We start from the raw sequence: 25,212 nt of genomic DNA, 5'->3' as shown, positions 1-25,212 counted from the left end.
CGATAACTTGACCGGCACAATGGCTAGGCTACTCGTCAATGAGACTACCATGGTGGTTGGTCTGATGCAATGGCTAATTTGACATGGCAGTTAGTTGGGCTCGATAACTAGACCGACACGACAGCTATGCTGCTCGATGTCGGGACTGACATAGCTGCACAAGGCTCATGCTTACTCTCTAATCAAACAATAAAAGGGGAGAAGGAGAAATCATATTTGGTGACCTGCACTGTCGTGCATAGAAAAGAAGGAAAAAAAAAAAGGAGGGAGTCACACTCGACAACATTCACTATCGTGCAAAACAATAAGGAGAGGGAAGAAAAAGAGAGTCGCGCTCGGCAGTACTCCCTGCCGTGCGAGATAGAAAGGCGAGGGAAGAAGGAGAAGGTCAAGCTTGGCAGCACTTACTATTGTGCAAGACAGAAAGGAGAGAGAAGAAAGAGAGGGTTGCACTCGGTAGCACTCACTACCGTGCGAGACAGGAAGGAGAGAGAAGAGAGAAAAAAAGAGGAGAAGAGAGAAGAAGAAGATCGCGCTCGACAGTGAGCACTGCCATGCGTGACAGAGGAGGAAAAGAAAGAAGAGTGAGAAATAAGAGAGAGGAGAAGAGAGAGAAAGAGATAGGAGTAGAGAAAAGAAGAAGATCACGCTCGGCAGTGAGCACTGTCGTGCGTGACATAGGAGGAAAAGAAAAGAGAGAGAGAAAAAGAGAGAAAGAATAGAGAGAAAGAGAGAGGAGAAGAGAGAGAAAGAAAGAGGGGAGCGAGAAGGGAGGAAAAGAAAGAAGAGAGAGAAGAAGAAGATCACGCTCGATAGCGAGTACTATCATGCGTAATAGAGGAGGGAAAGAAGGAAGAGAGAGAAATAAGAGAGAGAAGAGAGAAAGAAGAGAGAGAAAAAAAAAGAGGAGAAGAGAGACGAAGAAGATCACGCTCAACAGTGAGCACTATCATACGTGACAAAGGAGGGAAAGAAGAAAGAGCTAGAAAAAAGAGAGAGAAAGAAGAGAGAGAAAGAAGAGAGAGAAAGAAGAGAGAGGGAGAGACAGAAGAGAGAAAGAAGAGAGAGACATAAAAGAAAAAAAGAAGAGAGGGAGCAAGAGAGGAGAGAGAGAAGGAAGAGAGAAGAGAGCAAGGAGAGGGAGACAGTAGAGGGAGAGAAGAGAGAGAAAGAAGAGAGAGAAAAAAGAGAAAAAGAAAGAGAGACAGAAAGGAGAGAGAAAGAGATGAGAGAGAAAGAAAGAGGAGAAGAGAGATGAAGAAGATCGCACTCAATAGTGAGCACTACCGTGAGTGACAGAGGAGGGAAAGAAGAAAGAGAGAGAAAGAAGATAAAGGTAAAAAAGAGAGCAAGAAGAGAGAGAAGAGAGAGGGAGAGAGAGACAGAAGAGAGAGAAAGAAGAGAGGGAGCAAGAGAGGAGAGAGAAAAGGAAGAGAGAGAAGAGAGAAAGAAGAGAGAGACAGAAGAGAGAGAAAGAAGCAAGAGAGAAGAGAGAAAGAAGAGGTGAGAAAAATTACCTAGGGGTACCCGTCTGAATTTTCTCTCTCCTCCCTCTCTCTCCCATCTGTGACCCAACACTCAAGCAAAAATAAATTTTTTATTCATCTAAAAAGGGGGTCCTTTACAATGAGATGATACGTTCTTTACATAGAAGTGGGGCCCAAACATGAGTGGATGACTAAAACTTGACCTAATTGATGGTAATTAGGTAATAAAAAAACTAAAGAAAATCTAAAAAAAGGGGGAAAAATAACGATTTTGCTCCTGCACCAACAACTTGAGTAATTTCAAATCAGTCCATATTATGGTCGTTCAATTGTGTGAACTTTCTATGGCTTATTCGGGGCTTTTTTGGTCACCATACGATCGAAAGATTATTATTTTCTTGATGAACTCGAGAAGACGATCATTGTGGTAATAATTTCGGACTGTGGATCTGAGTTTCGAGCCATGATCATGATGTGGCAAAAACATAAAAAAACGTGCAATCTTACTCTTAAGATTCAGCCCTTTTGTTGGTGTTTTTTCGTTGATTTCTTCATTGTAACGTAACGAGAAAGTTGCCACGATCCTACTGCAAAAAGAATAGCTCGATTTGATGCCCGACTGATCGTTTTCTAAATTGGGAAACTTTGACCGGAGTTTGGATTCCGATGGCCAGAATTGCAATAACTTCGGATTCATTATGCGTCGATTTCGACCGTCCATCACATGCGATGTTTGGCTCAGATGAAGCCTCTGATCTCGTGCTTATAATGAGTTTGGTTTGAGGTCGATCTGACGAGCGAGCACTGCGATATGGGAGTTTGATCGGCGAGACACGTGGAAAAACTTTTGGGTTTTTCCAATGAACTTCTCTCTTTGATTTCTCCAGGCTCGGACCATGTCACCATGCGTGCCACATATCAAATCGACCATGTCGACAAGACGAACGTGCTCCCAAAATTTGAATTCGATCTGATCTCAGATGAAGAAGATATGACCTTGTGAAGTTTGCCCCTGAATTGGTGATGCACAGTTTCCATTAATGAAAACTGGTTAGCCGAGGGCGCACCGTAATAGTGTACAACCTACCCATTTTAGATAATTTGACCTGCACTTTCTTCAGACACATCAAAACACACTAAAAATTGGTAACCAAGGGTTTTCGACCATTCTGAATCCAATTGCGATGTTCTGGAGACCATCTGATGCTCTAATAATTGTGTTTTAGTCCAAAGCCCATTATTAGCATGATAGAGGCAAGATTTCTTGAAACTATTTTGATGTCTGCACTACCCAAAACTCGTCGAATTGCGATGAAACTTGGTAGGTGTTCTTAGGAGACCCTTAGCCATGTTCTTGCACATTCTAGGGCCATTTTGAGATTGTTGGAATTTTCACTTCAGATTGTCCTATGGCTTTTGTCGTTTACAAGCATTTTGGTACTTGCGGATCTAGGTCGTGATCTGCTCTCTCCCTATTCGCACCGAGGATACAAGTGATGGAAAATGGCGTCAAACAATGTGCACTAATTGGACGTGAAAGCAGTTGAAGCTAATCGAGATGTCGTTGTCCGTGAACACGATCGACGTTGGTGTCATCAACTGATTGATCATTATGCCTAACACATCCGGTTGTGTGTTTCTCAGGATGTGAGTCTCGGCAAGGACTTTCTCAATCTTGGCCCTATGCGCCGATGGGTTATTAAGAAGCTCCAAGATGGAGATTTAAGCTTGGATCTTCTCGAGGTGAGCCGGTAGATTGTAGGTGGTTGCGAATCTTTGGGATTCTTTGTGGGGTTCATAATTCATGGTATTCGTCGGCTGCTAGGGTTCAGAGGTTCATTATATTCTCTCCTTGAGGGTATTCGTCATCAATCAGATGAGCTTGAAAACTCGGCCTCTTCGGGTCAAGGAGTCTACTGCACTTGTCTTAAGTTCGATAGGATCCGCCGTAATGGGGAACTTTGGGGTGTTGGCCGCCTGATTGGAGGATGATCCCTTCTCATTGATTCAGACTACATCAATTTCTAATATATCATCCTCATCATATTGGTCCCACTTAGGTGGGTTGTCGAGGCTTTGAGGTGAAGGGGTTCCTTTTTGAAGATCCAATAGGTCCTCTTGGGATTCTTGGGGGTGGTGACCGCAAGGGAATATGAATTGAGCCGGGTCTTCTTCTTGATCTCCATTCTCAATCATGTGAATGACAACATTCCCTTTTGGGTTGTCTTGTGCTTTCGTCCTTTCGGCCGTTGTGACCGTATTTTCAAGAAGAGGATTTGTAAAGATACCCATCTTTTGATTAGCCACTTCAACAAACTGATTTTTCGGTGGGACAGTAATGACCCCCCTATCGATCAACCCTTGAATAACCTGTTTCAAATGATAGCAGTTTTGGGTGTCGTGTGCATGATTTCGGTGCCATTTGCACCATTTTCTCTTGTCCGTAACTTGGAATGGTGGCTCGGATGGTGCTGAGAGGTAAACCATATCTTTGGACAGGAGTAATTCAAGCACTTTTTCTAATGGCTCTTTGAGAGGAGTGAAATTATCATCTCACCTTTGGTTATTATTTTGAGCGTTGGGTCTAAGCCGACCCCTCTGGTTTTGGTCTGATAGTTGCGCCGAGCAGCTAAACCTCGAGCCGGCTCGTTAATGACAATTTCATTAATTTGACTAGAAGTATTCCCCTTGTTGTTGTTGTTGTTGTTATTGTTGTTCTTATTAATCTTGTTTTGGGGAGTGGTCATGGATTTATTCTCCGGTCTAGTGCTAAGAGGTGTTCCTCTAACCCTTTTGTGGAGTGCTATCATGGAGTCGAAAGAGTTGGGGATAAGACCATGGCTCAAGAAGGTCATGTATTCCAGAGCGGTACTTTCTAAGGCCATGGAGATCTTGGCCGGGTCTGTGAGTGGACATTCAATGACTTGCATCCCCGCCTCGTGGAATCGATTGATGAAATCCTCAAAGAATTCTCCTGGATTTTGTTTTGTTGTACTGAGTTTTCCTAGGGAGAGAGGCCTTGGTGTCGATCCAGGGTAGTGAGAGACAAATAGATTGAATATTTCATCTGGAGTGATGTGCGGTTGAGTACACATCATTCTTCGATGCTAGTTCAGAGCCTTGCCAGACAATGTTTGCAAAATTATGGCCTTCAATTGATTTGGCATTTCTCGCAAAGCTCGAACAGAGAGGAGGCATGCATTAACATGGGTATCTGGATCGCTCTTCCTGTTGAACTTGTTTCAAAATTATGGGATGACGAATCCGAAGGGTAGGTCCTCCATGCCTCCGAGGGTCTCATGAACATAGGCCTTCGGGGGTAAAACTTCATGAAAGCCCATTCTTACAAGCATGCCTTGCATTGCTTTCATGGTACCTTCGTCTTGGGCATTAGACATGACAGTAGGCCCGTCGGTTGGCGGCTTCCCAAGTGTAGACTGATGATTCAAGGCTTAGGGTATGTATTGGTCCGTATGGACCTGAGGCCGATGAGCCGCAGTCACCGGGGTTTGGTATACCTAGGCCTGAGGGACGTATTGTCCCATAGGTGTTACCACAAGCTACGGAAATTGCACAGTCTGTTGGATCGGATGGATTACTAGGACCGATTGAAGTATATGTTGACTCGGTTGTCCTAGGGGTTGCCCTATATTACTAAACTGGTTCGGAATTGACCCATGTGCTGGGGCATGAATAGTATAGCCCCGGTCAACTAAACTTTGAAGGGCAGCTTGGACACCTACATCATCTAGGGGTCGATTTAGATCGATACCTCTGTTTCGCATGACATTCAGGTTATCATGAGCGGTGCTATGATGACTTGAGGCCTGGTCAGATCCCTTAGACCTAGGTGGGTCTTGATTTCGAGACCGCCGTACCTCGAGGTTATCTTGGTTCGAGTTATGGGAATGAGCATTTAACACTACGTAAAATTCTTGCCTCACTTGACTTGTAAGGACCAGAACTTTTTCGAAGTGTGTCGGCAAGTCGTTGGCACAAAAGAGCTGGTGCATAGACACTTTTGAGAGCGTTGGCGAATCAGTATGCGACTAAGCACAGGCAGGTGAATGTGCGTGGGTGGATGGGAGTTAGAGCGCATGAGCGAGAGGACGAGTCTGTGAAGAGAACGGGCGGAGGTGAGCATGCTTTTGGGCGCAGTTGAGCGCAGGCAGATGTATGCACTAACAAGCGCAAATGGGCGAGTACGCGCGATGAGCGCACGAGTGGACATGACACTCTTATGCATGGATAAATGAGTGTGCTGGCGAGCGCGGATAACTGGACGCTCGTTGAGGGTGCGGGCCGATGAGCGTGCCACTGGGTGCAGGTGGTGTGTGGTAGTCTAGGGAGATCCTTCTCTCTCTCATGTTCTTCCTCTCTCTCCATGCATGTGTGCCATGTGGCACATGCATGCTGCCCCCACAATCATGATGTCTCCCATGCTTGCCCTTCTCTCTCTCCTCTTGCATGCCACTTGTCAATTACATGCTTCCATCCCATGATGACGTTTCTCATGCTTGCCCTTCTCTCTCTCCTCATGCATGCCCTCTTGGATGCCATGTAGCAATTGCATGCTGCCACCCCCTAAGCTTACTTATACCCCCCTTCACACCCATCCATGGGGTTTGTTCTCTCTCTCTCTACTCACTGCCCTCTCTCACCCACGTTCTCCCCCTCTTGCCTTAAGACTTTGAGCTTTGAGAACCCATCCTTGTGGAGCTTGGTATTTGAGGTGAAACTTGTAGAGAAATTTGGAGTTTCATTTAGTAATGTACGTGGAATTGGTTTCCATATTTTCATGCTTTAGATTGATGCATGTTTTCTTAGCTTATCAAAGTATGACATTCAAGTATATGTATGAGTGAGAAAATGGGTGCGGGTGGATGTTACTAAAATTCTGCTAGAGTATGCTCTCTTTTCCAAAACTGTGGCTCCAGTTTGAGAAACTGTTTGAGTATCCTATATATCTCTTAAGATCATGAAATTTTGTGGAAACGTAGCTCAATGAGTCTATTTTATCATGGAAAAGACCTCTTATTAATATCTCTTATGGTTTAAAATTTATTTACCATTTTCTTAAGCATGTCAGATTTGTGAAATAAAATTCCAGTGATTTTATGTATTTTTGTGTTGAGCTTTTTACTAACCAAAATGTATCAGAATGAGGTCAAACCACTTCTAAATGAAATATAAATAAATATATTTTGAAAATAGTTTTTAAAGCATGATTAAATTCCATGTGGTTTGAATGTTATGTATGTTTTCTTATGGGTATGTCATCTTGGATTTTCTGCTATAAAAACAGGAACTTTGCTCGAGAACATCAAATAGTTTGGCAAACTTTAACCCAACATTTGGAGTTACCCCCTTCATGAAAGTTGTGTTTATATGAGCCTAGATTGTTATAAAAGTAGTCTCAAGTCCAAATGATTTTTGAATCCCATGATATGCCTTTGAAGGTGAACTGTGTTCATATTGGAAAGCCAAAAAAACAATGTTGTAATATCTATAACATTGCTATATAGTATGATGTGAACAGAAATGAATGCATTCCTTGTTATGAAATGAATGCATGAATACGAGATATGCTTAGCTATGATACGAATGCATGATATTATGACATGCTCTGTTATGATATGTGTACATGATGTGATACATTTTCTGTTATGATATGTGTACATGATGTGATACATTTTTTGTTATGATATGTATACGTGATGTGCTACGTGATGTGCTATGTGATATGTGATAAGACCCGTGTGGTCAGCTATGTGATAAGTGCTATGTGATTCCTTTGCATGCTTTGCTCAGCCATGATATGAATCCATGATATTAAAATATTATCTGTTATGATATGAATACATTATGAGAAATAATGTGTGAGCATGGACTTGCCACACGATGAGTAATGATGTGTGAGCATGGACTTGCCACACGATGAGTAATGATGTGTGAGCATAGACTTACCACATGATGAGATATTTCCCTGACTCCCGATGATAGGAAGGGAGCTAGGATGTGAATTTGGGAGGGTCGTGCCCCCCAAGATATATGTGGGAATTATCCATTGGGACCCCTTTGGTAGTGTGATGCCCTCTAGCGGAGATACAAAGAGAGGGTCGTGTCTTGTAAGTCCACGAGCCTATCCAAAGCCCCAAAGTGCGCTGGCGACTGTGTGCGTATGTGAAGGCATTACAAAATGGGTCATCCATTTGTCATTGTTTTTTTTCCTGAGTGATGGTAGAAGTCCTAAGCAATGGGATTGGCTTGGCTTGATGGATAAGGCTTCTATTTCGGGAGTAGACAAATTAGGGAGTGAGTTAGTTGGTAATTGTTGATGCTTACCTTAATATATTGATTTGCTAAGATTTGTATGATTGAATGATTTGATTGACCTCTGCTTCATATCATATATGATTGATCTAATTTGTTATTGCTTCACTATGAATCATGCACGACACACTGATAAATATGACTAGGACACATGACTCATGTTTTATAAGAATGACATAGCACCTTGAGCATTGTTGTGAGAAGATATTCATAGACAGGAAAGCATGGCACCGTGATCTACTTATGGGCTTTACAACTCATCTCTTTAACTTTCATCTATGTACAGTGATAGCCACGGGTTGTGGACGGATGATTTGGTGATCACGGCTAGCGGTTGGAGTCTCGTACTTCTTGTGGAAGCCTCTTTTCAATTGCATGTGATAGATGACAGTTTGGCCATATAGTCCACATGTATTGGAACTATGTATTGTTATTGGACCTTTGTGCCTTGGACTCTTTTGTAATATTTTGGATCTACCTTATGAAATTTTGGGACTTGGATTGTCTAGTATTTTGTGGGTCATGCACGTTGTGTTTTGTTAGATTAGTTTTTATTTTGTGGTTGGCTTTGATTTCCATTTTTTCAAAGCGTTGAACGCACTCTTACCTGAGTGGCATTCGCTACATGTGGTCGCGGTCCCTCACCTTATCGTCCTCTGGCGTGTGCGGCAGGGGGTAGGGGGTGGGGTTGTGACACGATTCCTACTTTGGTTGCCTAAAAGCCCTTGTAGGACAACCCCAGGTCAAACCCCTTGACTATTCAAAATCTTTCGAGCGGAGCTAGCTTTTCGGGCCACACAGATCTCAGGATTAGGAGCTGATCCTTGAGACTCTGCCTCTAATTGACAACTTGGGCATCAAAAAATGGACGGACCCGAGTTCTGGTCACAATCCCATGGGGTTGCGGCATACTAGTCTCTAGGTTTTGGGAGACTAGGTTTGGAGTCGGCTGTAGAATAATCATCATAGTCACCTTCGGTAACCGACATGGTGACTCTCTTTGACTCGGTTCTTGAATCTAGACTTGGGGTGAGATCTAGACTCGACGGCTTAGGATAGAACCTAGTCTAGTTATAGGGGCGAAACCCTAAACTAAGACCTAAGCTAGGACTAGACAGGATGAATCTCGCTAGACTCGATGGGTTTCAGTTTGAACCTTGAGCTAAGATGAACCTAGTCTAGTTCCAGAGGCAACTCTATACTTAGACCTAAGATAGGACCTAGATTGAGATCTATACTAGATGGGTACGAGTCTTGGCTTGGACAGAGAGGGGCGGCTTAGGTTTGGACCTGGGCGCGAACTTGGTTCGGATCTGGGCTAGGCTGGGCACAAGCCTGGGGTTGGACCTAGAAGGATTGGTTATCAGACTGGGTGTTGACCCGGACTGGATCAAGGTTGGTTTAGGTACGAGCCTTGGCTTGGACCAAAATGGGGCTTAGGCTCGAACCTAGGTGTGAACCTGGTTCGGACCTGAGCTAGGCTGGGCACAAGCCTGGACTTGGACCCAAAAGGTTTCAGCTCGTACCAGAAGTGGACCCGGACTTAGATCTAAGACTAATCAATTGTAATAAGCAAACAAACCACTTGGAAACTTTTGCCCTAGACAATGAGTAGGCTCGGTCTGAGTGGGTTCTTAACTATTGAAATGCGGCTAGGCTGAGTAGGTCCCCACGTAGGTCGTGGTCACTTATTAAAGGAATCAATCGGGTCCTACTATGTGTGCAGTTGCTTTGAGGCTAAGGATTACGGAGGGCCGCTCACAGTTAAAGTTAAGCGAATCCCAACTGCCTCAGCTCTCAATGCTAGGTTCCCCTCATGACAGTTAATGCCTGGTTTTGGGGGTGTTCGAAAATTTTTGTTGGTTTCCCAGGCTTCCTCAGTCCGTTGTGCATAAGAGTGTGTAAAGAAGCATGCAAGTGAAAAGAAAATAGCAAACAACAAGAAAAAAATGTTGGGCACTTGGCACAAATCATGCCGAGTGAAGTGTGCTTTGAGTCGGAGTCTAGACGGGCCCAAAGGTACAGTTCAAGCGTAGGGTAAGCAACCCTTGAGCAGGTATTCAGTCAAAATAGTGAAACCAAGCATAGTCCGTGCCTGGTCGAGTGCAACCCAAGTCAAGGGTGACTTGATCCGGTTGCAGTTCGAGGAGGGTGCAGGCAACCCTCAAAATAATTTTTTTTCTTTATTTTAATGAAACGGGGTTAAACTAAGCATGATAAAGCAGGGAAATCATGGTTTTTAACAAAATTAATTAAAATAAAATGAAATTCAGAAAACAGAAATAAGAAAGACTTACTGCAAGCAAAATATTTTATTTTGTATTTTAAAAATTTTTATTTTGGCCTCAAAATTGGTGAGCAGTAAGAGAAAAGGTCTTGGCATAGGGCTGTGGGGACCTGAGATTTTTTCGGGACCTCTGATTCTGGGCGAAACAGGTAGTATCGCTTGGGCGACATAGGGAGCATCGCCTGGGTGACATAGGGAGCGTCGCCTGGGCCTGGGTGACACAAGGAATGTCACCTGGGCGACACAAGGAGTGTCGCCCAAGACAGACAGAGTTTCGCAGCCGCAAAAACCCTGAGTTCTAGTTACAGCTAAACCTGGGACTATTTTGGACCAAAAAAATAGTGAGAAACAATAAACAAAAACATGTATTTCGAGGTTTGGATCAAGCTCGAACTACCCCACAATGGGTGCCAAACTGTTTACGATGCAAATCAGAGAGATCTCCAGAGGAAGATCCCTCAAATCTGAACACCACAAACTGATTTTTTAAAATGTGATAGAGAGTGGGACATTCAAATTATGATATGAGGTCAAGAAGATCTGCTCTATGATTAGTGACAAAGCCAGCATTGAGCCGAAATACCATATAAAAAAATAATAAAACTAATTGAATTCTAATAAAATAAACAAAATATAGAAGAAACACAATAAAGATTAAAAATGTATTAGACCGGACCAGTTGGCTCGGGACTCCCGAGGGTTCGAGGCCTCGCCCTTATCAGGACCGGCTGAGTTTATGCCGTGTCCCCCTCTTTGTCCTTCTTCGGGTTTTGACCAGGCCTTGGCTTAGTTGGATGGATTTCTTGATCTAAGGGTTGTAAGGGGTCTAAAGCTAAGGTTTTCCTAAGTCTAGGCTTTTAGGTCTCATAATATCTAAGTTTTTGTTGGGCAGAAGAGCTAATCAAGTCTAAAAGGTCTCTAGAATCTCCAAAGTCTAAAGAGTCTCTAGACTCTAAAGGGTCTCAAGAGTCTAAAAGGTCTATAGGGTTTAAAAGCTTTGAAATGACATTTTATAAGCTAAAAATCATCTGGAATGGGTAACATACCCTAACTAGAAGATTTCCCAGCCTGGACTGCCGTTTTGGTGGTCCAAGGCTTGGGCGACATTGGGAGCATCGCTCAGACCAAAATGGTCCTGGTTCCTTGAACCTGGCTAAAAATGATTGGGATGCGAAAACTGCTAATTTGGGGTAGTCGGGTCTGGGCGACACTAGAAGCGTCGCCCAGACCAAATCTGCTCAAAATCGACAGGTTCCAGTCTAAGGTGATTTTGGGATCGTCGGGATGCTGCTTACCAAAAATCAGCCAATTTGGATTAGTTTGGGCTAGGCGACGCTATTGGCGTCGCCCAGACCACAACTATCCAAAATGGCAAATTTCCAGTTCTTGAGGGATCTAATGGCTGTCAAGATGCTACTTGCCAAAAATCAGCCAATTTGGATCAGTATGGGCTGGGCGATGCTAGGCTAGGCGACACTAGTAGTGTCGCCCAAACCAAAACTGCCCAAAATGGAAAATTTCCAGTTCTGAGGTTATCTATGGGCTCTTATGATGCTGCCTGCCAAAATTTACATCAAAATGAGGTCTTTTGCTATTTTTAAAGATTTCTTTATTAAAACAGGGCTTTCTTCAGGATTCTGGATTACAAGGCAGTCAGTATGGACTATAGTGGTCTATGGTCTGGGGGTTGACTAGGATAGTATGGTCATAAGGGTTTAGGAATATCACATAATTTACCAGTTTTAAAATGCGGTGTCTACAATAATATTTTGGCACGTTCTTACGATGTACTTTACCTCTCATTTCAGCTGAGTGTCATGGTGGAGACGTACATCGCTTAAAGAGGATAGCAATCAAGGCGCTCTCCAATATATGTTCAAGTACTAGATGTGAGCGGAACTAAAGTACCTTCAAGTGTTGCATAAGAGATCATTCCCCGAGGCAATTGGTGAGGAATGTGAAGAAGAAGATGTTGATGAGCGGGGAGGAGGAGAAGCAGAAGCAGTTTCCCCACCGACATTTGAGCAATTTGTTGGAGATGTAGATGGTGTTGCTCCTGTTGAAGGAGAGTAAGAATGGGGTATAGGAGGAAATAAGAGATATTATGATTATGAGGCAACCTTAATCCCAACCAGGATGTACGTACCCAAGATGCAGTAACAAGAGGGTGGGTGCGAGCAAGAATGTGAGGGGTGTGCAAGAGAGAGGGGGTCATGACAAGGGGTGGATAAGCTGTAGGGACTTTGGGCTAGGAAAAGAGCATTTCTCTAACCGTAGGGAATGCAGGTATAGTCAAATCAGGATCGAGGATTCTGAAGCGTACATGGATCGGCTCAATGAAATGTCGAGACAATTCAATGAGATAACACGATGAAGAGGAAGAATGATGCCACTTTTTGTTTTGCTATTAGGTTATATTTTGATTGTTGTATGCTTCATTTTGAACTACGTATTCATGATGATTGTAAGCTCTTTTTTTAGTAATATGAATGATTAGTAAACAGACATCCAGGCAAAAAAACAATGTTCCAATATTCACATATTTTTGTAAAATAATAAAAATACATAATGCACTACCCTTAATGTTTTGGAAACTCAAAAAACACTATTTTTAGTGATTTAAAAAAAATTTGTTTTGGGCCGGAACTTGCTGATTCAGCCGATTCTTTGATCTGGATCGCCAATCCACCAATTAATATGGATTTTTAGGTGGCCCATCTTGGTCCTCGATCTAGTTTTTAAACCTACTCCAAAGAGTGAAATTTGTCATGAGAAAACATCTAGCCAAAAATACATTGCTAACAGACATCACGCCCACTCAATCTGCATTACCACAAAATTTTTTAAAAATAAAAAATAATAAAAATAAAAATAATAAAAATAATAATAATAATAATAATAATAATAATAATAATAATAATAATAATATTATTATTATTATTATTATTAATAATAACAATATTAATAAAAATAACAATAATAATAATAACAATATTAATAATAAAAATAATAAAAATAATAATAAAAAATAATAATAATAACAATAATAATAATAATAATAATAATAATAATAATAATAATAATAATAATAATAATAACAATAATATTAATAATAATAATGTTAATAATAATAATAATAATAATAACAATAATAAGAATAATAATAATAATAATAATAATAATAATAATAATAATAATAATAATAATAATAATAATAATAATAATAATAATAATAATAACAATAATAATAACAATAATAATAACAATAATAATAACAACAATAATAATAATAATAATAATAATAATAATAATAATAATAATAATAATAATAATAATAATAATAATAATAATAATAATAATAATAATAATAATAATAATAATAATAACAACAATAACAATAATAATAATAATAATAATAATAATAATAATAATAATAATAATAATAATAATAATAATAATAATAATAATAATAATAATAATAATAATAATAATAATAATAATAATAATAATAATAATAATAATAATAATAATAATAATAATAATAATAATAATAATAATAATAATAATAATAGCAATAATAATAACAATAACAACAATAACAATAATAACAATAATAATAATAATAACAATAATAACAATAATAACAATAATAACAATAATAACAATAATAATAATAATAACAATAATAATAATAATAAATAAAATGAAAGAATTTATAGAAAGCACAAATCTAATGTACCCCAACCACTAATGTACATTATAGCTAATCATTTTTAAATTCAAATTATTTCCTCATGAAGTTAACATAATTATCAATAAGAAATAAAAATTACTTAATATCATATTTCCCTTTCCATGAAAATAATTACAATTATAATGAGAAAATGTATAAAATTAAGATCATTTACTTTTGGTATAAAGAAGTCATAATCATTACCTGTCGTCAGATGTGAAATTGGATGATTGGAGGTGAGTCATTGACTGAGCACAAAGTCCAAAAATAAAATTTTTTCAAATATTGCGATACATTTTAAGATGTTAGATTTCACACATGATGACCACGAGTGATTTTGACCTCCTTGTATAAAAAACGAACGGTCTTATAGTGTACGATCCCTTACAATAATTTGACAAACATTGATAAAGAAGTCGGAGGTGGCTGCCTAAGGGTCCTGACTACCAAGGCGGTCGGGTGGCTGCTTACACAGGCTCTCAGATACCTAGGCGGCCCTAAGGTGTTAGGGGGTGGGAAGGGCATATATTGTGTGTGTGCGACGTGTTTGTGTGTGTAGCCTCACATGAACACTTAAAGGTTATCTTCTTTTTTTTTCGTATCTTATATATAGAGAGATAAGCACAAGGGTCCTTGTGTGGGGTAAGCAAGGTCTCGAAACCTGGCGACCATCTTCTTTTCCTTCTCACACACACAATGAGTCCGTGAGAGAGAGAGAGGCCTCACATCGAATACCTAGAAAATCATCTTCTTCTTTTTCTTCTTATGACATGTAGAGAGAGCAGTGGGTCCGTGTATGAGAGAGAGAAGCCTCCCATCGAACCTTAGAGGCTATGTACTTGATGTGCTTCTAATATGTACAGAGAACAAATTGAGAAAGAGAGAAAAGCCTTGATTAGGCCTTAACTTTTTATTTTTATTTTCAAGGTGGCCTTCCATTTTTTAAAAAATGAGGGTGGAATTAGGCGGGCACCTTGGGTGCCTAGGCCCCACCTTCAGCCAGTCTAGGAACATGCCTGCCTAGGGCACATATAGGCTTTATAAAAAAGCAAAGCAAAATCTCATCTCAAATCCTCATCTGAAGAGTAGTTGGGGCATCAGAAATCTCTATGGTGGCTTTAAAATCAATTTCCAACATCGACTATGAAATTTCAAGATAAGAAAATTGTATAGATCTTGCAAATCCATGAACACTTATTTTTAGAGTGAATTGGATAATCTAGATAGGTGTTACAATATACGTTATTTTGAAGGCTTGAGATCCTTTTTGTTTTTTTGCAACCATAATAATCAAGGCCGAAATGATCAATTTGAAGGTTTTCCAACACCAAAACTGTAATCCTTTGGCATGCCTTGCCCCAACATCAAATTAAAGGCAGATCGGGCACTGAAAAGGAGCCAACCCAAGCTCTTCAAGAAAGTTTTGGCTAGTAGGCATGCACATCGCTCTTTCCAGGAGGTTGGCTGCATATCCTAGATCTTCCCATTTGCAATAAGATCCCAGGCTCGATTTGGTTTAGTATCAAGGTGAGTATTTTTTTTGCAACCAAAATAGTCAAGGCCAAAATGATCGATTTCAAGATTTTCCAACACCAAAACTGTAATCCTTGGGCGTGCCATTCCCCAACATCTAAGTAAGGGCAGGTCGGGTGCCGAAAAGGAACCAACCCAAGCTCTTCAAGAAAGTTTTGCTTGGTAGGCATGCACATTGCTCTTTCCAGGAGATTGGCCGCCTATCCTTGATCTTCTCATTTCCAATAAGTTCCCGGGCTTGATCTGATTTAGTATCAAGGTGAGGATTTTTTTCTGCAACTATAATGGACAAGGTCGAAATGATCGATTTGAAAGTTTTCCAACACCAGAACTACAATCTTTGGGCATGCCTTGCCCCAACATCTAATTAAGGGCCTGTTGGGTACCGAAAAGGAACCAACCCAAGCTCTTTAAGAAAGTTTTGCTTAGTAGGCATGCACATCGCTCTTTCCAAGAGGTTGGCCGCCTATCCTACATCTTCCCATTTCCAATAAGATCTCGGGCTCGATCTAGTTTAATATCAAGGTCTCGGGCTCGATCTAGTTTAGTATCAAGGTGAGGATTTTTTTTTGCAGCTATAATAGTCAAGGTCGAAATGATCGATTTGAAGATTTTCTAACACCAAACTACAAGTACAATCCTTGGGCGTGCCTTGCCCCAACATTTACTTAAGGGCATGTCGGGCACTGAAAAGGAACCAACCCAAGCTCTTTAAGAAAGTTTCGCTTAGTAGGCGTGCACATTGCTCTTTCCAAGAGGTTGGCCGCCTATCCTACATCTTCCCATTTCCAATAAGATCCCGGGCTTGATCTGGTTTAGTATCAAGATGAGTTTTGAGGTGAGGATTTACTTCTACAGCCCTATTAAACCATTTCAAGTAGAACGTGGATATCACACCCATCTCAAGTAGCAAAAGTTTTATTTATTTTTTGCTCCGGTAAGTATATAAAACACTTCAATCTCCAATGAGAAATAACAAATTCTTTTGACTAAATTAGGAAATGATTGAATTCATCCCGAGTTTCCTTCTTCCGGTCGGCCCTATAATTTTGAGGTTTTTTTCATTTATATAAAAATTTTCTAGGATTGGGTCCGGGGCTAGGTCCAGGTCCGGGTCCGGGTTTGGTTCCGGGTTAGGGTCCGGGTCCAGGTCCGCATCTGGGTCTGAGATTTGGATCCAGCAGGTCAGGTCTGATCGGGTCGGGCGGGGTCGAAATGACTTGGACCCAACCTGGGTCCAAGTTGGGTCTAGGTCCATCTGAAACATAGTAAGGTCCGGCCCGGTACGGTCCAAGTTGCCACCCCTTTGTTGCCCATCCTTAACCTTCAAGCTAAGGGTCGTATACACTACAAGGTTCTTATCTATCTGGATGCTTGCATGCACCACCTTAACCGTGGCTTGATATGCATGTTGAAACAGTAACAACCCGCAATAAGTAACATGAATATCTGAAACTATATTCACATGGATATTTAACACTACATTGACATGGAAAATTGGAAATCCATGAACAAATCGAACATCACCCATCCAAGTTGAATCCATATTAATAAATCTATATCCATAATTTATTAATTTATGCATATTGAAATACCTAACATGACTCGAAGAATGCATAGCTAAATGAACATATCCAGTAACCATATCCAATAAATGATGATTAAGAAATATGTCTACGAAATAAATATCAGAAACAACATCCAAGACCTCAAAATCAAGAAATACTACAAACCAAATACAATTACTGGAAGAATGACATGGAGCACAAGAACTCCACGTCATTTGCAAGCATAATTTTGGAGGAGCAATGATTTTGACAGAATCATGACAAAGGATCAAGAATCAATGACTCACCAGCATAAATCAGAACATAGCTTTATAGGACATTTTACTAAAAAAGGAAATTCCAAATTTGTCTGTTTAATTCACTGCCAGTCAACTGTTCATATGGGGTGAAAAGGACAATAAATTTCTTTATATAAGGGCATCCTTTGCGGAACCACCACTTCAGAAAGAATTTTTCTCAAGCTCAACTCTAGGACGTAGTGGGCACGATTCCAAGCGCCGACCTGGAACTTTTTGTGCATGGGAACAATGACATCAAGCGAAGCTACCGCATCAACTACAGGCAGCACAAAGGCTGATAGTCTCAAGAAATTTTTGACAACATAATTCATTGGAGTAATTTACCTACTTGGTTTCCCTATTTGAATTTGCAATGTTGTACAATAATCTGTGCTCTTGGACGAATGGAAAGATTATTCACTATTCAGTGTTCATGCTACATCAAACTCCCACTGTCCAGGACCTTCTGATAACTAAGCCACTTCTAACCCAAAAGTACACCTATATGTGATATAGTCTCTCCCTCTCCTGCCCAGTATCCAAACACTAAGGACATGATGGCTAGTACCTTTAGCTGATGTGGTGTAGGCCAAGTGTTGCGACATCATTGTAGGAGCCTATCCTACATTTAACAATTGAAATGCTGAGAAGTCCTTATCAGGTGACTCCAGTAGAGTCACCTGATAAGGATATTTGGATCTGACACTCCTTGGGGATTACATTCAAATAAGATTGGCAATTCATAGATGGGTATTGGATATCGCTCAAAGTAGTGATCATATAGAAGTTCAGCTTAGAGAACGTTTGAACTGGTCTCAAACATTGGGACCTCCAACTCAAAGGACTTCAAGACTAGTACCTACTTAGTGGGTCAGATTGAAAATCTTTAATGTCACAATCTCGTAGCATTTGTCAGGTAACATTGTTATCTTGTGATGATGAAAATCATATGGCTGGAACTCAGATGGTGGCATTTTCAACAGTCGATTAAAAATTAGTGCACCTGACTGCAATAGGAGGACAGAAAGACCCTACTAACTAGGGTAGGGTCAGTTCCCTCCAGCCCGATTCAGGCTGGGCTTTGGTGCTCAGGTTTGTCGGGTAGGCCCCGGGCCAAGATTCCCAGCCTCAGGCCTTAGTTGCTCAGTCCCTTGGGCCTGAGTAGCTTGCGCAAGTCGGACCAGGCCATTTTTAGTTATTATATTATATACATTATATTCTAATTAATACAACATGTACAAATTACCACAATGTCCTCTCATAATTGATTTTGACAGAGCAGTTAGGTCATTCAATGTGATGCTAGGGTTGGGATTGGAAATGAACCCTCAAAACCAGGTTACTAATCACTACGATGGCACCACTCAACTAATGGCTATAAACAGAATACCGTAGTATATACAACTAGTTTTTTTATGTATAAAGATCAAAGCCATCCTGACATGGCCCCAAAAATTCAGGCGTGGTCCAAACTTGGCTGTCATGGTTCAGACCGGGATCAACCAGAAAGGCCGGATTTGTTATTGGACCAGGCTGGGCCAAAGCAGCCCATTTACATGGTGGGATTGGACCTAAGCTGAGCCGGCCCAGGCCAAACCCAGTCATCCATCATGGGCGAGATAAATGATGAATGGTACGGAAATTAGAGGAGAGCCAAGAAAACAAGGTGGCGATGATGTATTGCTGCACTTAACAAAATTGCCAAACCAGGTGTACGCTCTAAGATCTGATGCTCAAATGGAACAATGATCGCTGATGATATTCAAGTTATCGATCTAAATTCATAGACTTTCCATAAGGACAGGAAACTTGATTCACACAATAATCCAGGTCTTTCTTTTACTGATATTTTATTGAACAGAGGTAGCTAGCATTGACCTGGATCACTATGATCCAAGTCTAATCTAGCAAAAATTTTGATTCTAAGGATCACAAAGATGAAGATATTTTTATTGACCCAAGAAGTAGCAAAGAAATGTGAAACATGGGATTCAAGAACCTGGAAGATCATGCCTTTGCTGGCTTTCGGGGATTAATGCAAATTTTGGATGCTTTTGTGCAGGGTTAACCATATGACTTCCTCCCTCCCTCCCCGTATTTAACCATATGACTACCTCCCTCCTCCCCACCCACCCCCTGCCCCACCTTCCCTCCACTCCCAACCCTCCTCCCATCTTCCCTCCCTCCTCCTCCATCCCTCTTTCCCTCCCTCCATCCCTCCCTCCCTCTGTATGTGTGTATGTCTGTGTATTTATGGCCTGGTATCAAAGTTCAAAAAAAACAAAATCAAAAGATTTGTCCATTATAATTATCAGTCAGAGAAAATATTATCCGTTATGCATATTCTTGAATATAATACAATTCCTACCATTACATAAAAATATCGATTGGTTGACATATTTCTAAAAGCCATGTTCCATTTAATCCCCAGATCAGGGGATGATAATCCAAACAAATGATAAAACACTCAATACAGGAGAAGTATCCATACAAAAAACACAGTTACATCATCAAATCCAGTGTTAAAGACAAAGAAAATGAAATATAGAACGAATCAACTTATGGTCAAAGGACTGAACTAGAGACTTGCAGCCATTTGGGTTAAAAACTAAAAACATCATCAAAGAAATGTACAAGCTCAAGTCATCTGACACAACTTTAACATCAGTGTCTTTGACAGCTTCATAGTGACATGATCCCTGAATAAAAAGTTCAAAATGTCTCCCGTTTACATTCCAATTTGGCAAAAACCAAACACTGACAAGACTATGAGGAACAAGAAACAAAGTTCCAAATTCAAAACCTTCATCGACTGAGTGCCTGTACACCACAAAGCTAATTCAGTTTGCGAAGCTTTTAAATACAGGATACCCTGACCATTCTGGTGGGCTCTACAGTAGAATTCAAAGTTTCTCCACACTTCCATATGAGAGCTCATATATACTTGTAACATGGTGGATCATAAAGAGAAAGATGGGTTTTTGCTATCTATATAATATCAAAGGAAGTAGCCCTCGCGTGTTGTAGGGTCATCGGGACCATGACAAGGCCATCCATTTTTATCCACATGTCTTCTTTCCCTGTATTTGATAACAGCATTCATATGGCTGTCAGGCAATTGGGAAATAGTGAAAGTGCACAGACACCCTCTTTTTCGTCCCAGTCTCCTCCGCTTCCGAACATTTGATTCAGACCTAACATTCTTTTGAACTTGTGCATCACTATGAGCATCCAGTTCTTGTTCAGTGCTCTGAGGTCTATAGTCCTTACGCCCATATGAACACATGTAACTAAAAATGCAATCACACAATAATAAATATGAGTTGAGGACTATGCATGCCAAATATTATTTATGCTCCATGATCATAAAAACCATGTAAAGCATTAGAGGATTTGACAATTGAGTAAGTATGTAACATTTGGACTTACGTAATATCGATCCCTTTGCCCATTTTCGTATTCTTCTTTCGGGTGCTTCTCCTGAAAAAATTAGTGGGGCATTTCTTGTGCCTTGATTCACCATTAACAAAATCATCAACTCTATCGAAAGGAATGACTGCAACATCTACTACCTTTCCTCTTTCTGATATCTGGGACCATGATAGTTTTGATGAATCAAAGTATCCTTCCCCGTTATTCTGAACTGGTAAACTGTAGATGATAGATTTATTGGTAACTGCATTTTCCATGTTTGGCCTGTACATGGCACCATGATTACATAAAAGGTTTCAATTGCAGAGCCTAGTTAGAGCAAAAAACGTATTTGACAAAATCAAAGTATCCTTCCCCCATATTCTGAACTGGTAAACTGTAGATGAGAGATTTATTGGTAACTGCATTTTCCATGTTTGGCCTGTACATGGCACCATGATTACATAAAAGGTTTCAATTGCAGAGCCTAGTTTGAGCAAAAAACCTATTTGACAAACAGCAAGATTCTTACCTAAGGAACCAACGAAATTTTCTTCTACGAATTAAACATACACTCAAAATAAATATACTGTAGACAACCAAAAAAGGAGGAAATACAATAAATTTAATTGAAACATTAAAGTCTTCCGTTGCTATGAGATACCTTCATTTACTTGTTATGATCCTAAGTGGTTTAAGGGCGTAACTTTTGGCGTTTCCATCACTCAAGGGTTTTGAGGTATATTGGTCAGGTAACTAACATTTGGTATCAGAGCAACCATTGTGACCCAGGTTCAAATCCTAGGAAAGAGCTACCTGTGGAAAGGGCTACCTATAGAAAGGGCTACCTGAAAAAGTGAAAGCCACCATAGAGTGAGAGCCGCGCTGAGGATGTCGCCCTAGGAAAGGGCTACCTATGGAAAGGGCTACCTATGGAAAGGTCTACCTGAATCAGAGTGAAAGCCGCCACAGAGTTGAGAGCCACCATAGAGTGAGAGCTGCCAAGGACGTCAGCTACGGAGCGTGGTGGTGATATGTTACAATCCTAGGTGGTTTAAGGGCCCAACTTTCCCCATTTCGATCACCCAAGGGATTTGGGGTGTATTGGTTAGGTACCTAACATTACTTTGATTCAACAACTTCAGCCTCCCATTGTTGATCAAGAATTTCACTCCACAGATTTTCAAGGATGCAATTTAACTAAAAACAGGTCTCACTAAGTATTAATTACCAGAGAGTTGTTGAAATTTCAATAGTCCCAAATCACACAACCAGCCAGTAGTGGCAGTGAGCATCTGGTTTAAATATGTACGTCCCCTAGGAATGCCATTACAGTACCATGGAGTTTTTTTTTTTTTTTTGAAGAAGAATCCATGGAGTTTGCATGTTATAACCGGAAATAAAAAAAAAAAAAAAAAACACAAATTATATTTAACCACCATTACTCTTCCATTGTAACCAAATTTAAATTAAAAGGACCTCAAAGTGAATAACAATGACTGCTGCATAGAATATACAATAACGCAACCAGGTCGATAAAATCAAGAAAACAAGCCAAAGGGAAAACTCATAGTCTTAAAAGACTCCTTAGCTAAAGCAATTCAACCTCAATCCACACCAAAATCCCATTCTAGGGTTTCTGTTCGGTCCCCAAAACCTAGTAAGGCAACTTCTTTGAAAACCTAAAACACCACCAATCTTCAATCCAGCACCAATGTATACCAAAAAAACCAAAGAAAAAAATAGAATAACATAGAATAAGAAATGACAGAGGAAGTTACACAAAGAAAGTGAAGATGTACTGAACCTGGTAATCTCTGCTTGCTCTCTTATTGAAATCCCCAATCAACAGTTGAAGAAGAATAAGTAACTAAAAAGAGAAATGGGGTTTCAATTTTCAAACCCCGTGCACTTCATCTAAAACGGGATCTAGATAGCCCCGATAAAAAATTTCCATATCTACAAATTGTAAGAGAAACGATTTGTCTCCATTTTCAACGGCTCTTGCCGAACAGTTACTGACCGGCTCTGCATTTTAGCATATAGTTACTGAATCGTTCTCCATTTTAGCACTTAGTGTTTTTGGTTGGGAAAAATTATGAAGAAAACTCACTTTACGAAGAAATCTCATTTTTATTATGGCCAAGCTTTCTATGCTGGCCTTCCAACATAAAACTCATATACTTCCCCTTATCCAACCTTCCATTCTGTATGGAGGGTTTAGATTGCCCCAATCAAAATGTCACGTTTTTACTCTATTTTATTTTTATTTTGTTTTCTATAAATTATTTTCACACCAAATTTTGGACGTCCAATCTTCTATTAAACTCGCACTAGCGAAAATATCAAAAACATATTTTCAATAAAATAAAATAACCAAAATATCCTTGAAAGTTTCAAGAGATGTTTTGGTCATTATATTTTATCGAAAAAATATTTTTAATATTTTTCATAGGTACGTCCCAATGAGAAAATAGCACGTACCAACTTTCATATTCATACAATTTGTATAAAACAAACTAAAAATAAAATACTTTGAGAAGTCGGATAAAAGATCAAACGGTGAATGGCTCTCTAGATCAAAATTAAACGGCTGGATGGAAGAAGAAGCATAGATCTTCTATGCTGTAGAAGAAGTATAGAAACTTTTCCCTTTTATTATCATGGGTGAGGTTTTTACAAGTCACCCTTTTATAAGGGAACAATAAGGCAGACTTCTAAAAATTTGATTCGAGGTGTATTTTCGTGTCGAAAACTTTATTATTAGATTTAAAATCTATTTTTATCCTTATATATGAAATTTAATATTTTCAAAATAATATAAATAGAGAAGCTTTATAAATATTTACAAATCCTGAAAATAGATATTTCCAATAATTTGTTACTATTCCTATGTGAGAGACATCAGGTTCTATCAGTTGTACATGCTACTTGTGTTAATGTTGGTACTGGGGAACGACATTCGTTGCTTACAGCTCCATCCCAGTAGCACTAGTTTAGCAGATGGTACATGTCTATCCGTTGAACCAATCTCTTTTTTCGAGATTTACATTGCTGCCTCCCGTAGGAGTCTAGGCCGTGTCTCAATCCCAGTGTGACTGATCATCCTCTCGGACCAGCTACTGATCATCGCCTTAGTAAGCTATTGCCTCACCAACTAGCTAATCAGACGCGAGCCCCTCCTTGGGTGGTTTCCTCCTTTTGCTCCTCAGTCAACTGCGTACTACGACCGGTCGGAAACTCGTCTTTCCCATTCAATCCTTTAAGCATCCGCTCCTATTGGGTGGTCTTTATGGCTACAATGGTGGGGGGCTATTGTGCTCTCGATGGCGTTCTCTGAGTCCATTTCTTGTTTTTAAAATGACTTCTTACTCTAGTTGTTCCAAGAGTCTCCACCAGTTGAATCGCATCCAATATAAACTCCCAATAAAACTTATCCCCTTCGTTAGTTGTTGGATCAGGATGCTAAACCCTAGGTCCCTCAACTTGGAATTGATGGCGGAGCATAGGTTGCAAGCAGGTATATGGATACGATGATTTAGCTGCAGACTCTAGCTCTCGCAATAATTGCATGGGAGTCGTCCTCGGAGGGACTTCCCAAATGACTGTATCGGGGAAATCTATCGTGCTCCGTGCAACTATGGTTGTTGATCTTGCAGAGCCTACTCCAAGGTTTAGGATGGATTGTAGGAAGTAGGTCATATGTTTTTGTATTTCTATGAGAAGGTCTACGTAGGTGTGATTTGAATTTTTTTTTTCTTCATATCCATACATCTCGAGCTCCAAATGATCACTTGGAGGGTTCTCCAACAGTGGAACACTCTCTTCTAAAGGATTTGTTGGTGCAAATAGTATAAGATTGTGACCTTATAGATGTGCCTATAGTACTCATGTTTCAATCAGATGAATGTTAACATAGAGAGAGATGAGAAAATGGAGGTCATCGGAGGAATTAATCTTGAAGGAGATGTTGTAGGCCCTTGGGTTACGGTGGAGCATATGGCATTTGCATTACCCCAAGTTTTGTATAGGCACTCTCTTCTGTTTGAACAATCAATCCAGAAAAATAATAATTCCATTTGCATCTTAGATATGATTAAGATAAGCCCCTCCAACATAGAAATCTCGAATGTACATGAAGGAACGGTGAATAAAAGTTGTGCTCTTGTTGTAGGTTCTTTTTGCCACCATCAAATGATATTTTTGGGCTTGAGAACTAGGCAAAGAGGCCATGGAGATTATCTTATGAGCCTAAGGTAAAGATTTTTTGCAATAATAGAATCTTGTTTTAGCTGGGTTCAGAAGTTGATGCAGAAAAGGTATTATCTCATATCCATTGGAGAGTTAGGAGTAGACTTATGTCTCTTGAATTATGGAGGCTAAATATACATAATTCCTTCATTCCTAAATCTATTTCTTGGGTAAGGTTTTGGGGTATCCTTTTATATACCTAGAACATTAGTGTTTTTCAATATGTGGCTAAATGTTATGATGAATTGTAGAAGTTGATTGGAACCTTATTCAAAGCAATGATTTATCTTGTGTGAGGGTCAAGATTCTTAGTAGCAATGATGCGCCTTTC

The 25,212-nt window shown here is 39.9% G+C and overlaps 2 long non-coding RNA genes across 2 annotated transcripts in view; both read right to left on the bottom strand.

Annotated features, from left to right (window-relative positions):
• The window catches only part of LOC148783133 (uncharacterized), a 53,101-nt gene extending 33,789 nt beyond the window's left edge, over positions 1-19,312 (bottom strand). Inside the window, exon 1 of the long non-coding RNA XR_016049313.1 lies at positions 19,219-19,312. This is a non-coding gene — a long non-coding RNA (uncharacterized LOC148783133). The remainder of the gene's footprint in view (positions 1-19,218) is intronic.
• Positions 19,313-19,814: 502 nt separating this feature from the next.
• LOC18445750 (uncharacterized) lies at positions 19,815-22,740 on the bottom strand. Its single transcript, XR_016049312.1, has 4 exons — positions 22,438-22,740; positions 20,792-20,915; positions 20,649-20,699; positions 19,815-20,509 (listed from the first exon to the last, which is right to left on the bottom strand). It is a non-coding gene; the product is annotated as an uncharacterized LOC18445750 (long non-coding RNA).
• Positions 22,741-25,212: the final 2,472 nt, after the last annotated feature.

Source organism: Amborella trichopoda, chromosome 2 (genome assembly GCF_054954075.1).
Source record: "Amborella trichopoda isolate Santa Cruz 75 chromosome 2, AtrichopodaSantaCruz75HAP2 v2.0, whole genome shotgun sequence".
Taxonomy (NCBI): Eukaryota; Viridiplantae; Streptophyta; class Magnoliopsida; order Amborellales; family Amborellaceae; genus Amborella; species Amborella trichopoda.
Note: the sequence above shows the minus strand (reverse complement) of the source record. Positions and strands in the feature narration are given on the sequence as shown.